This window comes from Ostrea edulis, chromosome 5, assembly GCF_947568905.1.
Source record: "Ostrea edulis chromosome 5, xbOstEdul1.1, whole genome shotgun sequence".
NCBI classification, from domain to species: Eukaryota; Metazoa; Mollusca; class Bivalvia; order Ostreida; family Ostreidae; genus Ostrea; species Ostrea edulis.
The window spans coordinates 92,870,018-92,882,109 of NC_079168.1; the positions used below are offsets into that span (position 1 = coordinate 92,870,018).

Genomic DNA, 12,092 nt, shown 5'->3' on the forward strand with positions numbered 1-12,092 from the left:
TGGTGTATGTAACTCAGACGTAATTGTCCAAGATCGTAAAAGAATGAATTACTAAGACGTATTTGATAATTCTATTCTATTAAACTTATGGCACGGTACTGCAGTAACAAAATCCACAGCTTTATACAGATAAAACCACCGAAGAAACTCTGAAGCACTTTTGAGATTTAGCCAAAAAACTTCTTTTTATGAGAGTGTGTCTAAGTACCTGAAGTAATGGCGGCATCCTCAAAAGTTCTCACATTCTTATATTCTAAATTTATTCTCAAATCTTGATGAACAAACTCTTTTCTGGACTATTGGATTGAATAAAGCTGTATGATAACTTTATATTTTTCATAATACAAGAAAACGCAAAGGTCCTGCATATCAAACGTAACAATGAATTTATCACGATGCAATGACTTTTTGTGAAGTTTAAACATGAATCAAGTTAAGATTTTACAACCTATGTATGCATACATTCATGAAATGATTAGCCATGTGTTTTTATTTCAATAATTATCACATAAATGAAAAACTGAGAAAGATTTTAATACTGCATTATCCTACCGAGAGTCATTGTTAAACACCACTTGGATTCCACACACACGTACTCTCAAGTTGAAATAATATCTTTGTAGTCTTTGGTGATCAGGTCTTCCAACAATCTGTTAGAATTCCCATGGGCACGAATTGTGCTCCTTTGTTAGCTGATGTGTTTTATATTCTTATGAAGCAGAGTTTATTCAAAAGCTTCTACATGAAAAAAAAAATATCTTGCTGTGTGCTTCAACTCTACATTTAGATATATCGATAACGTTTTATCTACATGTATTAACAATAATCATTGTCATTTATATGTCGATTCGATATATCCCTGTGAACTCGAAATAAAAGACACCACATAGTACTCCACATATACTCGTACTTAGATATTCTATTGAAAATAAATATTAACAGCAAATTAACAACTCAACTTCTCATAGTTATGTAGCAATATTCCATTATCATCAGCATATGGTGTTTATGTCTCTCACCTGATTCAATAGGCAAGAGCTTTTACTACGTATGATCAGTTTTTAAATCGAGGCAGGATACTGACAAACAAGGTTGATGTTACAGGGGTTTTGACGGTCTTGTTTAAAGTCAGCATTTCACAAATTATATTGTCGTTATAATGATCTAGTTTGCCAATACAACATATCTTTGAGTCAAATGCTGTCTGACATGTTTCATACCAATCGTTAGACCGTCCTTGGCACACTAAGTTGGACTACGGATCAAACTAATCCTGATAACGTCAAAATAAATGATGTCTTTTCTCTGTGTTCCGATAAAAAGATCACCTAATCATTCTAAATTTGGAACTCTTTGTCCTCTTTTCAGTTAGGTCTTACAGGTAATCATATTTCAGGCTTTACAGTGAATCATCTTTTGCCCTTAATTACATCAATTATACTAGATGGCTACGATCAATCTTAAAGATATGCTTTCATAAGAAACAAAAAGCTCAGAAATAGAAGAAGAATTTGAGAAAGGAAACTGTACTGTTAGTACACCATTTTGGAAATATCCATTTGAAGAGGAATCTCAAGATTTGTTTAGTTTGGATACCAAAGATGTAGAAACTAAAATTGCAGATGAAATAGTGAAATTAGCAGACAAAGGTGGCGATAAGTATATCACATTCCTTTCAAGACTGCATGTATGATCATCCAGGCTTTAATGGGCCCCTTAAGAATAAATGTCACCTGTCTAATCCTAAACAAAACTATAATTCTTCAAAGTCAAACCTTTCCAAGCTTTTCATTTTTTATCAGAGCAGGTAAAAGAAATTTCAAACATGGAAATAAAAAATTTCCGCCTTCACATCTCAAAATGGATGTCTTATACTGGTGCAAAATTAGATTTGATGTCTCTGTTGGAAGCTGGTCAAGAGCTGACAAATTTTGCTCCAGTCGTCGATTCTTTAGTTATCTACGGTTTTAGTACACTCAAAGCAATCTGAACAAAGGTGGACCTTTGATAATTATAACAATGATATTATCCTTCTGCACATCAAATCTCTGACACAAATTTAAAGCTATCTGAGGGTCTATGAGGATAGCCTTAAAGGTGAAACTAGAAAAAACCCGCGATATATGCTCTAGACGAAAGGTGATCGGAAACACCAGACCACCTAAGTCATTAAACACTTCGGTTTGACAAAAATAAAACTATACTTTGTATTTTAGCGGACAAAAAATTGTCTGTAAATTCAGACAAAACTATTGTCGTAACTAAAGAAGTAAATGCTATCAGCAACAAAGCAATAAATACCCACTCCATAACATAACCATATGTTGACATATGTATGTTTCCTGTATACAAGACATGAAGCAGATGGTGGTATCTAGACGATCAAAATCATAAGTTCTGACACTGACGATGTTGTTATTGGTGTGGCTGCGTTGGATGATTTGAAAGTAGATCAGCTGTAGATTACAATTAGAAACAGTAAAGATTTACAATGTATACCACCGGTCGCGGTAGCTCAGTGGTAGAGCGTTCGTTTCGTAACTGGGAGGTCATGAGTTCGAGCCCTGCTCGTGTCATGGCCACGTCAAACCCAAGACGTAATCATAAGTAGTGATTACTCCTTCGCCAAACGCCCGGCATTAAAATTAAGAATCACGAATCTTCCGGATATGACCTTAAAAACGGAGGTCATGTGTAGCGTCAGGTGTGGCACAGTAAAGAACCCTCACTGCTACCGCCCTGAACATTAAGCATTGGTTGAAATTTGTAAAACAAACAAATGATGGATACCACTCCATGCCACTGTTCAACCACCAAGTCCAAGATCGCTTCACATGTTGTGATACCGTGTAAACATTCATTCACATGTTGTGATACCGTGTAAGCATTTGTTGGAAAAGGGCAAAAAGACAACACGATAGGCTTGGTATTTGTTTGATTACGCAACAGAGGTATTTCGTACTTTAAGCTCTCTAAGTGACATTTTAACTGAAAGTGAATTCAGTGTACTCGAAGAATTTGTAACCGTCACATATGACCGGTCCAGCAGTACCTATAAAGTAAATGATGCGAACTTGGGTCTATTTGCCTGTTAACGGCGATCTTATGCCACTTGCCACCAAGAGCTGTTGAGCATATCACAAGAACATGCAAGCAGGACATATGTGGGGTAGATATCCCTATGTAAGTCGCAAACGTTATCATCACCATTCAGGTAGGGCTGGGGGAAAGATAGCAGGATTTGGGTTCCATATTGAACATTTCTTGCCGTCGATAGCAGCATCGTGTAGAGAAAACTCCTTATATGTGGATGTCGAATAAACAGCTGCAACTACTCCGAAAATTTGTTCTTTTAGTCCGATAAAGCATTTGTAATATGTATCTAGTGCACACATAGTGTGAATATACGTTAAATCAGATTCTTTGTTGGAACGAATATTGATCGAATATTTAAAAAAAAAATCAAAACAATACCCCCAAGAAAATGAAAAGCCCATATATATAAGCATTACGAAAAATGATGCCAGTTTGAAAATCATGGCGGCCATCTTGAAAATGGCCGAAACCCAAATGGTCCACGCTATTTCCTATTTCATTACTAGACAAGGAAATTTCATGCAAATTTTAGTGCTTGTCTTACTAATTAAAATAATTTACCAGTTAGTGGCTCCACTAGAAGAAGTGAGATCAGACTCAATAAAGAAACATCCCTGCTTGTTTAGCTGATTTGTTTTACGTTCCATTGAATTTTTTTTTCGTTCATATTGAGACGTTACCTTCTTTAGAAGAAATGAAACAATTAGAACGCATAACATAACAAATTGTTGAATGTATTCAATCTAGACTTTATTACAGAATTTGTGAAATCATCAATTTTGTCAATCGTCAATATAGCCCTTATAACAGATTCTGTAAAATCTTCAATGTACCCTCAAAACAGATTCTTTAAAACTCGCACTTTATCAGTGCTATATTGTTTTCTTGGGGTGCGAAAAGCACCACTCTGTCTGATAGTAAGATTGGTTCACTTTTTGACTGACTTGAAATGGCGTAGAAAACAAGAATTTAATTGACTTTCATTGTCAACCAAACTTTCAATTAAATTAAGGGTTGAGTGGGATAATTACATGTAATTATTACAAAGTTATCGGAGGAGGAAAGTTTATGGGATGTAGAATTACATACAGGACGCAGGCGACAGAATACGCACCAAACCGACAGTAAATTCAGTGTTAACTAGGCTCACTGGATCCATGATTAACGAACGGTTGTTTAAACGATGAATTAGTCTAGGTAGCAGGGGACAGTTTCGCACTATAGGCCCGGTCAACTTTTTCAAAAAATGGAAATACCCCATATTTGAAGTGATATTACATGTGTAAAAATGTATACAATAATTTTAGGATGCATGTCAAATGTAGCTGCGTGCTTAATAGAAATGTTGATATACAACATGTAGGTGTCACCATGATTCCTAGCATATAGATGGGTGCAGATACGAAATTAAGACACGTGGTCAGTTGCTGAAGAAATTCCGGTGAAAACATGCAGGGTCCAGCAAAAGGGCTGTAGCTGTGAGGGAAGGTGGATGGCCCCATATGAGAGGTAGATTTTTGAGAAGGGCAGATAGGGTTCTTGATTGTGCAGTGTCTAAATCCCCATGTTTGGTACTGTGATGGTGTGGGGGTGGTGCGGATTAGCCCAAATGAGTGAAAATCAAAGCAAAAAAGGGGAACCTGCTCAGAGCATGTTTTGTGCACCAGCACCAGTATTTATAGATGACATGTAATTTAGGGTCATAATTCATTAACTACACTAATATGAAATACAAGTATTGACATAAAAGGGAAATATGTTTTTCATTAGTCTGTCATAATCTGACTTTGGTGTATATCCCCTATCCACATGTTTCAAAACCAAAGAAACTGTCCCCTGCCACCCTACCTGACAACTGTTAATCATGTTATATCTCTCTAAAGTTTATTTTACAAGCGCAGATATAGTTTCACGATAGGTGAAAATGTGGTTCACAACACGAAGACTTTATATCCATCAGCAAAACCTGTCCCAAATTATATTCACAGATATCTACAGTTCCTGGGTTTCAGATTTTGAGAAGCTTAAAGAAATGGAGATTTTTCAAAAGAACTCCATCTTTAAAAGATAATACATATTAGAATTTCTTCCTGCGAAAGGACAAACAAGGGAGCTTAATTGACATTTCAATACCTTCAATAAAAAGGAAAACAATAACCATTTGAGAATAAATCACATCTGCTTGACAAAGTAGTGCTGCTATGTTCGTTAGCATATGGTATTGTGAGCATGCATTATCACGAAAAACGTCTATCATTTTTACATGCACAGTAACTTTGATGCAGGACAATGGTCGGTAACCACGCCAGAATGTACATAAAAAACAGATTATAAAAAACCCAGTAAAATAATATACATTACCTTTGTAGCTAGCTTCTACATACGAAAAAAATGTCACAAAAAGTCAGATGTGTATCCTGCTTTATCATTTACAGAAAAATCAATAAATTTTACGCATATGCAAATAAGAATATCTTTGCTGTAGGCCAACATTGATATTGCTGACAAGCTTTTATTCTTTATAAAACATAAGAAAGCTAGTGCTGCTATACATTTCCAAGACAAAGACCCCTGTCTGATCCATGAATGATTGGTTCAGTTTCTATTTGAGAAGAGAGAATATAACTCTGTTCATCCCTGTACTCATTTACAAGCTGTGCCTGATAATCTGTTGCCGTAAATTTTTTCCCATTTTCGACTTCTTCCCCATAATCATTGGATTTATTATTTTTTAAAGCAGTATTGGATACAGAAAAGCATTTGTCTTTTTGATTTATATCAGTAAATGCATCATACATCAAATCATGTAGTATACGTAATGAAAGAAAAAATGAGGAAGCTCACATATACTCCACGCTCCAACATTGCTTGACAATGCCTCGCATAACGAATGGTAATGCTATGCATTACTACAAGAACAGGTCAAACGGCCTTGAAATCCTAAGTTCAAAAGGGACAACTCCCTGAATTAAGGAATGAATTTATCATTTTTTTCGTTGGATGGAGGTATACCACGAAAAAAAGAAGAAGACGGAAAACTGCAACATTGCACGTACGCATGATGCAAAAGTTTCCGTCTTTTTTTTTTTCGTGGTATACCTCCATCCAAAAAAAAATAAAAAAATAATAAATTCATTCCTTATCATTTAATATTTTAAAACATTGAGTTTATATGATAAAACATTACATGATTTGAGTTGAATTAACGAGTTATTCTTGGACTACACTCTATGTCATTTCGAGATGGGTGTAGTACATGTAATTTGTGAATGCACAACTTTAAAAAAAAAAAAGAAGGCCTAAATCCGTTAGGCCTAATGGCGACTTCCACGAACGATTGTTTACTATTGAGCAAACGGATTTCTTGTGGACTGAAGAATGTATTTTCGAAAGGATGAGTTAGAAATAAGTCCTGTTGAGAGAAAATTACTAGAATTTTGTTGAGAGGAACTAGAATTAAGTGCAAAGTTCGATGTCTGTACTAACAGAAAGCGTGGGACACGTGCATAATCATGATGTAGTATGCCAGGTAGGTTTCTCTTGAGGGTCGTTACAACTTACAGATGGACAAGTGAGTGTTACACAGGGTTTTTCGAGTTTTATCAGTGAATTTCTAAGGCGTCACATCTGTTGTAACGTCGTACGGAAGCCTCGTTTCGGTGCCCGCTCATAAACATATTATGCCGGAGTTAGAAACCATAGTCGTTAGGGGCTACGATATTGCAGTATCTCTGAGGCAGTGTCACGGGCACTGGAAGTTAATGTAAATATATAGTATGTACATGTATAAAAAGGAAGGGTAGGACACTCTTTTTGAGGCAAATTCGGGTTTGGGTTATTGTGGGCGTTTCTCAAACGGCCTGGCGCGATGAATCGTTCACATATACAATACTTTCAATATATGTACGGTTTCTTTCCGTTCCAATGCCGTTCATTCGAAGAAAAAGATGTTTTTACACCTCCAAGTGTCTAAGAATTTCGCTAGACTGTCTTACTTCCGGTTTAATCGCACTGAATCAAAAGGTAAGTTGTGATTGGTCAATGTGATAAACATTTATAAGTTTATGTCATATTCTTATTGGTTGTGAAATAATGATAAGAATATTTGAACTATAAAAACAAACATGGCTCATGTACTTAACCACTAGTCTCTAACACCATCATGAAGTAATAATCCTAAGAATTATTTTCTCTACATATGTATTTATGGACTAGATAACGTGTGTCACATCAGACTTCAATTTTATTATTGACCTATCAGAACTTACCTTTCGATTCATTGCGATTAAACCGGAAGTAAGGCAGTCTACCGAAATTCTTAGACACTTGGAGGTGTAAAAACATCTTTTTCTTCGAATGAACGGCATTGGAACGGAAAGAAACCGTACATATATTGAAAGTAAGGTATATGTGAACGATTCATCGCGTCAAGCCGTTTGAGAAACGCCCACAATAACCCAAACCCGAATTTGCCTCAAAAAGAGTGTCCTACCCTTCCTTTTTTATTCATGCACATACCTATATATTTACATTAACTTCCAGTGCCCGTGGGCAGTGTGCGGTGTATTTGGTATTTGGGTTCGTGACATAAAGAAAATTGTCGCAAGGTGCAAACTGGACTATTGTCATTCCCGGTTGAATACGTTTAACTCTCAGCCCGGAATTGCAGAAGCAGACGTGTGTTGTTATATTTGGGGGGGGGGGGGGGGGGGGGGGGGTCCTCAAATAGGCATGTTTATTTCATTTTGCATAATTAATTATTATTTATATTTGATATTTGTCTGGTTTTGTGCAATAAATTTATATAGATCGATAGAATTATTAAGTTTTTCTTTTCAGGATTCCCTAATCTATATATAAATACGAAGCATCCAGAGGAATCCCCAACATTCCAATAGAAAGTAGTTCCGGCCATTTATGGTTTTTTTTCGTTGGATACGATATTCCAATAATTTTTCAACCAATGAAAAAGAGTGTAACATGTAAAATTAAATGAGAAATTATTGAATAAGAATTTCCTGGGAATATGCACATCCACACACTATGTGTCCTTTTTAACTACAAAGTTTCACGAAATTCTGTTGAGCGGTCTCAGAGGAGTTGCGATGACAATAAAGGGACCGACGGACGGGTCCAAAAACATTATACCCTCCGCAACTTCGATGTGTGGAGTATAACTAGTTGTGTTATGTTAATTACATATTACGCATATCCGAGTACCTCTCCATTCCTTAAAAGTAATGGAGCCGAGGCCCCGAAGGGAGAGGAATAAGGACATTGACCTACTTAAAATCCACCATTGTAACTCATACTAGGAAATCCCTTCAATAAATTATAAAAACGGCATTAAATAGTAGAGAGTTTTGTTATCTGAAACATTTATTGTTTAATTTTTCCAAAGTTGTCATCGTCCTCAGTGGATAGAGCTTTTGTCTTTCATGCTAAAGGTCTTGGGTTTGACTCCCATCTGTTCCTTTATGTTTTAATTTGAAAATTATCATTTACATTTTGTTAAAAAGCTCCATAGTGACGGAGCGGAATTAGGAGGAATGTGTTCATAAAGACTCAACTCAACAGAACAGTACTAAGCAGTCGATCGTCTAAAACTCTCCATTCCTGAAAAATTCTGGAGCATTCGAACAAAAGAATGATGTCACAGGTGGATTTTGACACGCCGGTAAGTGAGAAAGTTTCCCAGTTTACTTTCGGAAGGTCGGTGGTCTCTTCCCAGGTACATTGTATCTGGGTTCTCTCTTCCACCAACAAAAACTGGGCGCCACCAGATAACTGAAAAATTGTTGAGTGTGGCGGAAAACATCAAAACAATCAATCTGTATGAACATTATAAGTGTGGCGGAATAATAGTTGTAACATACTTGAAACTACACTACATGAGGAAGTTCCGGATCAATTTAACAAACTGTATTTCATATGGTTATTGATAAGAAGATTTAAAAAGTATTTAAATAAACACGTATTTCTCAAATGAACTTTAACCCCCTTTTGTTGCGTTAACCTGTTGTGGCCGCTGGGGACTATTGTTGAACACAAGGGTGTAACACTAAAGCTAAATTTCTACAAGACACCATTTCGAAGCTATCAATGTTTTACACATATAGCCTTGCAAGAGTGTTCGGTTCGTAACCAGGATGTCGTGAGTTTGACTCCGGCTTTTGTCATGGCCGTTCAATTCTAAGATATAAACATAGGTGATGATTGCTCCTTCGTCAAACACTCGACATCACGGATCTCTCGGATACACCCCTGTAAAGTGAGATCCTGAACTCAGACGCGATCGGTAGCACGGATGCTGTTATGCAGAACGACAGTTTAAAGGGGCATGGACACGATTAGAGCTGAAAGTTTTCAAATTTATTTTTCCATTTTTATTGTTGCAATACTTAACAATAATTTTGTTTTAAACATGCTATTTTCTATCAAACAATCTATATGTATATGTAAACAAAAACATGGCATGAGCCTTGTTTACATAACAAAGAAATTGTGAGTGAAGTATCTCACTTGTAACTCAACAACAGATATTTAAATTTTGGTTGACCATTAGAATCAAAGTACTGAAGGTACTGAAACGAGGTGACGTTTGGCAGTGACTTCAGCTTGTCTTTGGACATGTCTTTTGACAAGAGGCATCATTTCTACATTTGCCATTGAAACTACATACAATTCAAAAGCTGCACCCTCTTCACGCCCAAAGAGCTTTCTCAAAAGAGCTTGTAAATTTGAAAAACCACTGACTGTCAACAAAACAGAGCAACCGTCTGCCTTAACATTTGCGTTTTTATCACGTGCATGTGGATCGAAAACATGGAACAGATTGCCTGAGCAGAATACAGCAACAGAACTGCCATTGCATATAAATATACCTCCATCTTTGGTATTTGCAAAGCATAAATTCAGTGCTGTAGCAAGAGAGAGGAAAGGGCCGTTATCTTTAAAAGTGGATTGTATTTCCCCTGCATAAACTGGTAAAGCAGACACATGAAGCAACTGATTTTGAGTGCAAACATTTTTGGGCAAGTCCTCTGGGTTAAGATGTTCATGTGGACAGGCCTGTCTTGCATGCTTGTATAAAACATCACCTTTTTCGAGAACAAAATGAATATCATTCGCATCCCAATCTCCAAACAATTTTTGGTTAACTGCATTAAATGCAATGCACACAAGTGAATTTGCTACACATTGTTTACCTCTGCTATATTCTGAGAAAGTTTCTGACCCTTGATGAAAGTTGGCAGACACGCATTTCAAAATTATGGGATCTTTTCTTACATTGTGACTTTTTCTTTTTTTGACAGATTTTGGGCTCTCCCTTTGATGACTATCAAAATCATGATTTTTTCTTTTTTTGCTACCCTTCATATCTGATGACGACAACAACTGTCAACTCTTGAAATAACTCATTCAATTCTTGAGTCAAAGTTAACCTAGTCCAAGAAAATTTCCACTCTTGAAATATCAACTCTTGAAAACAAGTGTCAACTCTTGAGATAATTCATTCAACTCTTGAGATAAATCATATTTCGTGACAAAGAAATGTAAACTTGATTTCCAATATATTACTTCCAATGGAATAACAATGTAATGAAGTTCTTTTGGATTTTGTGTAGGAGTAGAGAAAAAATGATAAATCGTAGAATAAATAAAAAGAAAATTTATTTAGCAATAAGATAAGAAATATAGAGATGTTTGAAAAACAAAGAAATCACACTTTCACATTCACACACCCATACTCTCTCACCGAGAAAGAAATATAAATTGGTATAATATAAACCTGGCAATATTGACAATCAATATAACGTATAACTGTCAAGACAATTCAATAGTTAATAGAACAAGTATGTCATTCCAGGCTGAAAATATAACTGGTAATAAATGTATTACATAATGGTTCGAATAGTCGCTAATTCCGCTAACTACAGAAAAAGTTAAACAGTAGTAAATTACGTTTTATACAAATTTCTCAAATTCCTTTTTGATAAAATGTTAGTTTACTGAAACACAATATGAAAGTTTGGCTACTCAGCACAATTCAATTTAACGCCACGTCACACTTGGCACAACCAGGCCTCCATACAGCTCGAACAGCCCCTCCGCTTCCAGTCCCGGACTCACAGGTCTCTCACTGAACAACGATACTGGGTAACGCCGACTTCAAACCAATGGCAACACTAGGCTCACAAAATAATTGCCAAGTCCACCACGTGGAACACCCATGTACATACAGCACTGTCTCACGTGTTCTGATTCCCACGCCGAGCACCTACTGAAATGCTTCCCACGCCGAGCACCTACTGAAATGCTGAGAGTACTGACTGATATGGCCCAGATAGCTTCTTAAATCCCCTCTGCACTGAAATAGCAATAACTTAACCTAAAACCTATACACAAAGTGACTTGGGTAACAACAAAATTGAAAACACAATACTCGAGAAAATTAACCCGAAACCTCACCGGCTGGAGAAAACCTATGCCCACACAGTAAAATGTTTGTCTCTCTGGCTACCCATTACCCATACTAACTTCTGGAATTCCAAGAAAAGACCCCTGCTGGACAGCATGAAAACGTGGCCGCACGCTTGACAAACAGCCACTACTCTGACTTACCAAACCGGTATGCTAAAAATAGCCTTATCGACCAACACTCACACTATGGAAACACCTTACAAGCATGAACAACTATTTACAGACAACACCACAAAAAACTAACAAAATGAAAATTAACTTCATCACAAACAAATATATTCACAAAAACATGTTCATTTATATTTCTTAATCAATGTTTACAGTTATCTGACTTGACCATGAAAGAGCGCGGGAAATGGCGCTCGGCCTTTTCGATCGAAGATTACATGTTTACACCCAGATTTAGTATTAAAATCTCAAAAAATGCGTCCAAAAGAAATATTTTGGTAAAATTGTACGAAATTAACACATTGGGTTTCAGATAATTACTTTGAGTTAATGCGTTGGCAAGA

At 36.4% G+C, this 12,092-nt stretch overlaps 1 long non-coding RNA gene across 1 annotated transcript; it reads right to left on the reverse strand.

The window, feature by feature from the left end:
• Positions 1-10,752: 10,752 nt before the first annotated feature.
• Positions 10,753-11,630, reverse strand: LOC125681137 (uncharacterized). Its single transcript, XR_008795697.1, has 2 exons — positions 11,569-11,630; positions 10,753-11,467 (listed from the first exon to the last, which is right to left on the reverse strand). It is a non-coding gene; the product is annotated as an uncharacterized LOC125681137 (long non-coding RNA).
• Positions 11,631-12,092: the final 462 nt, after the last annotated feature.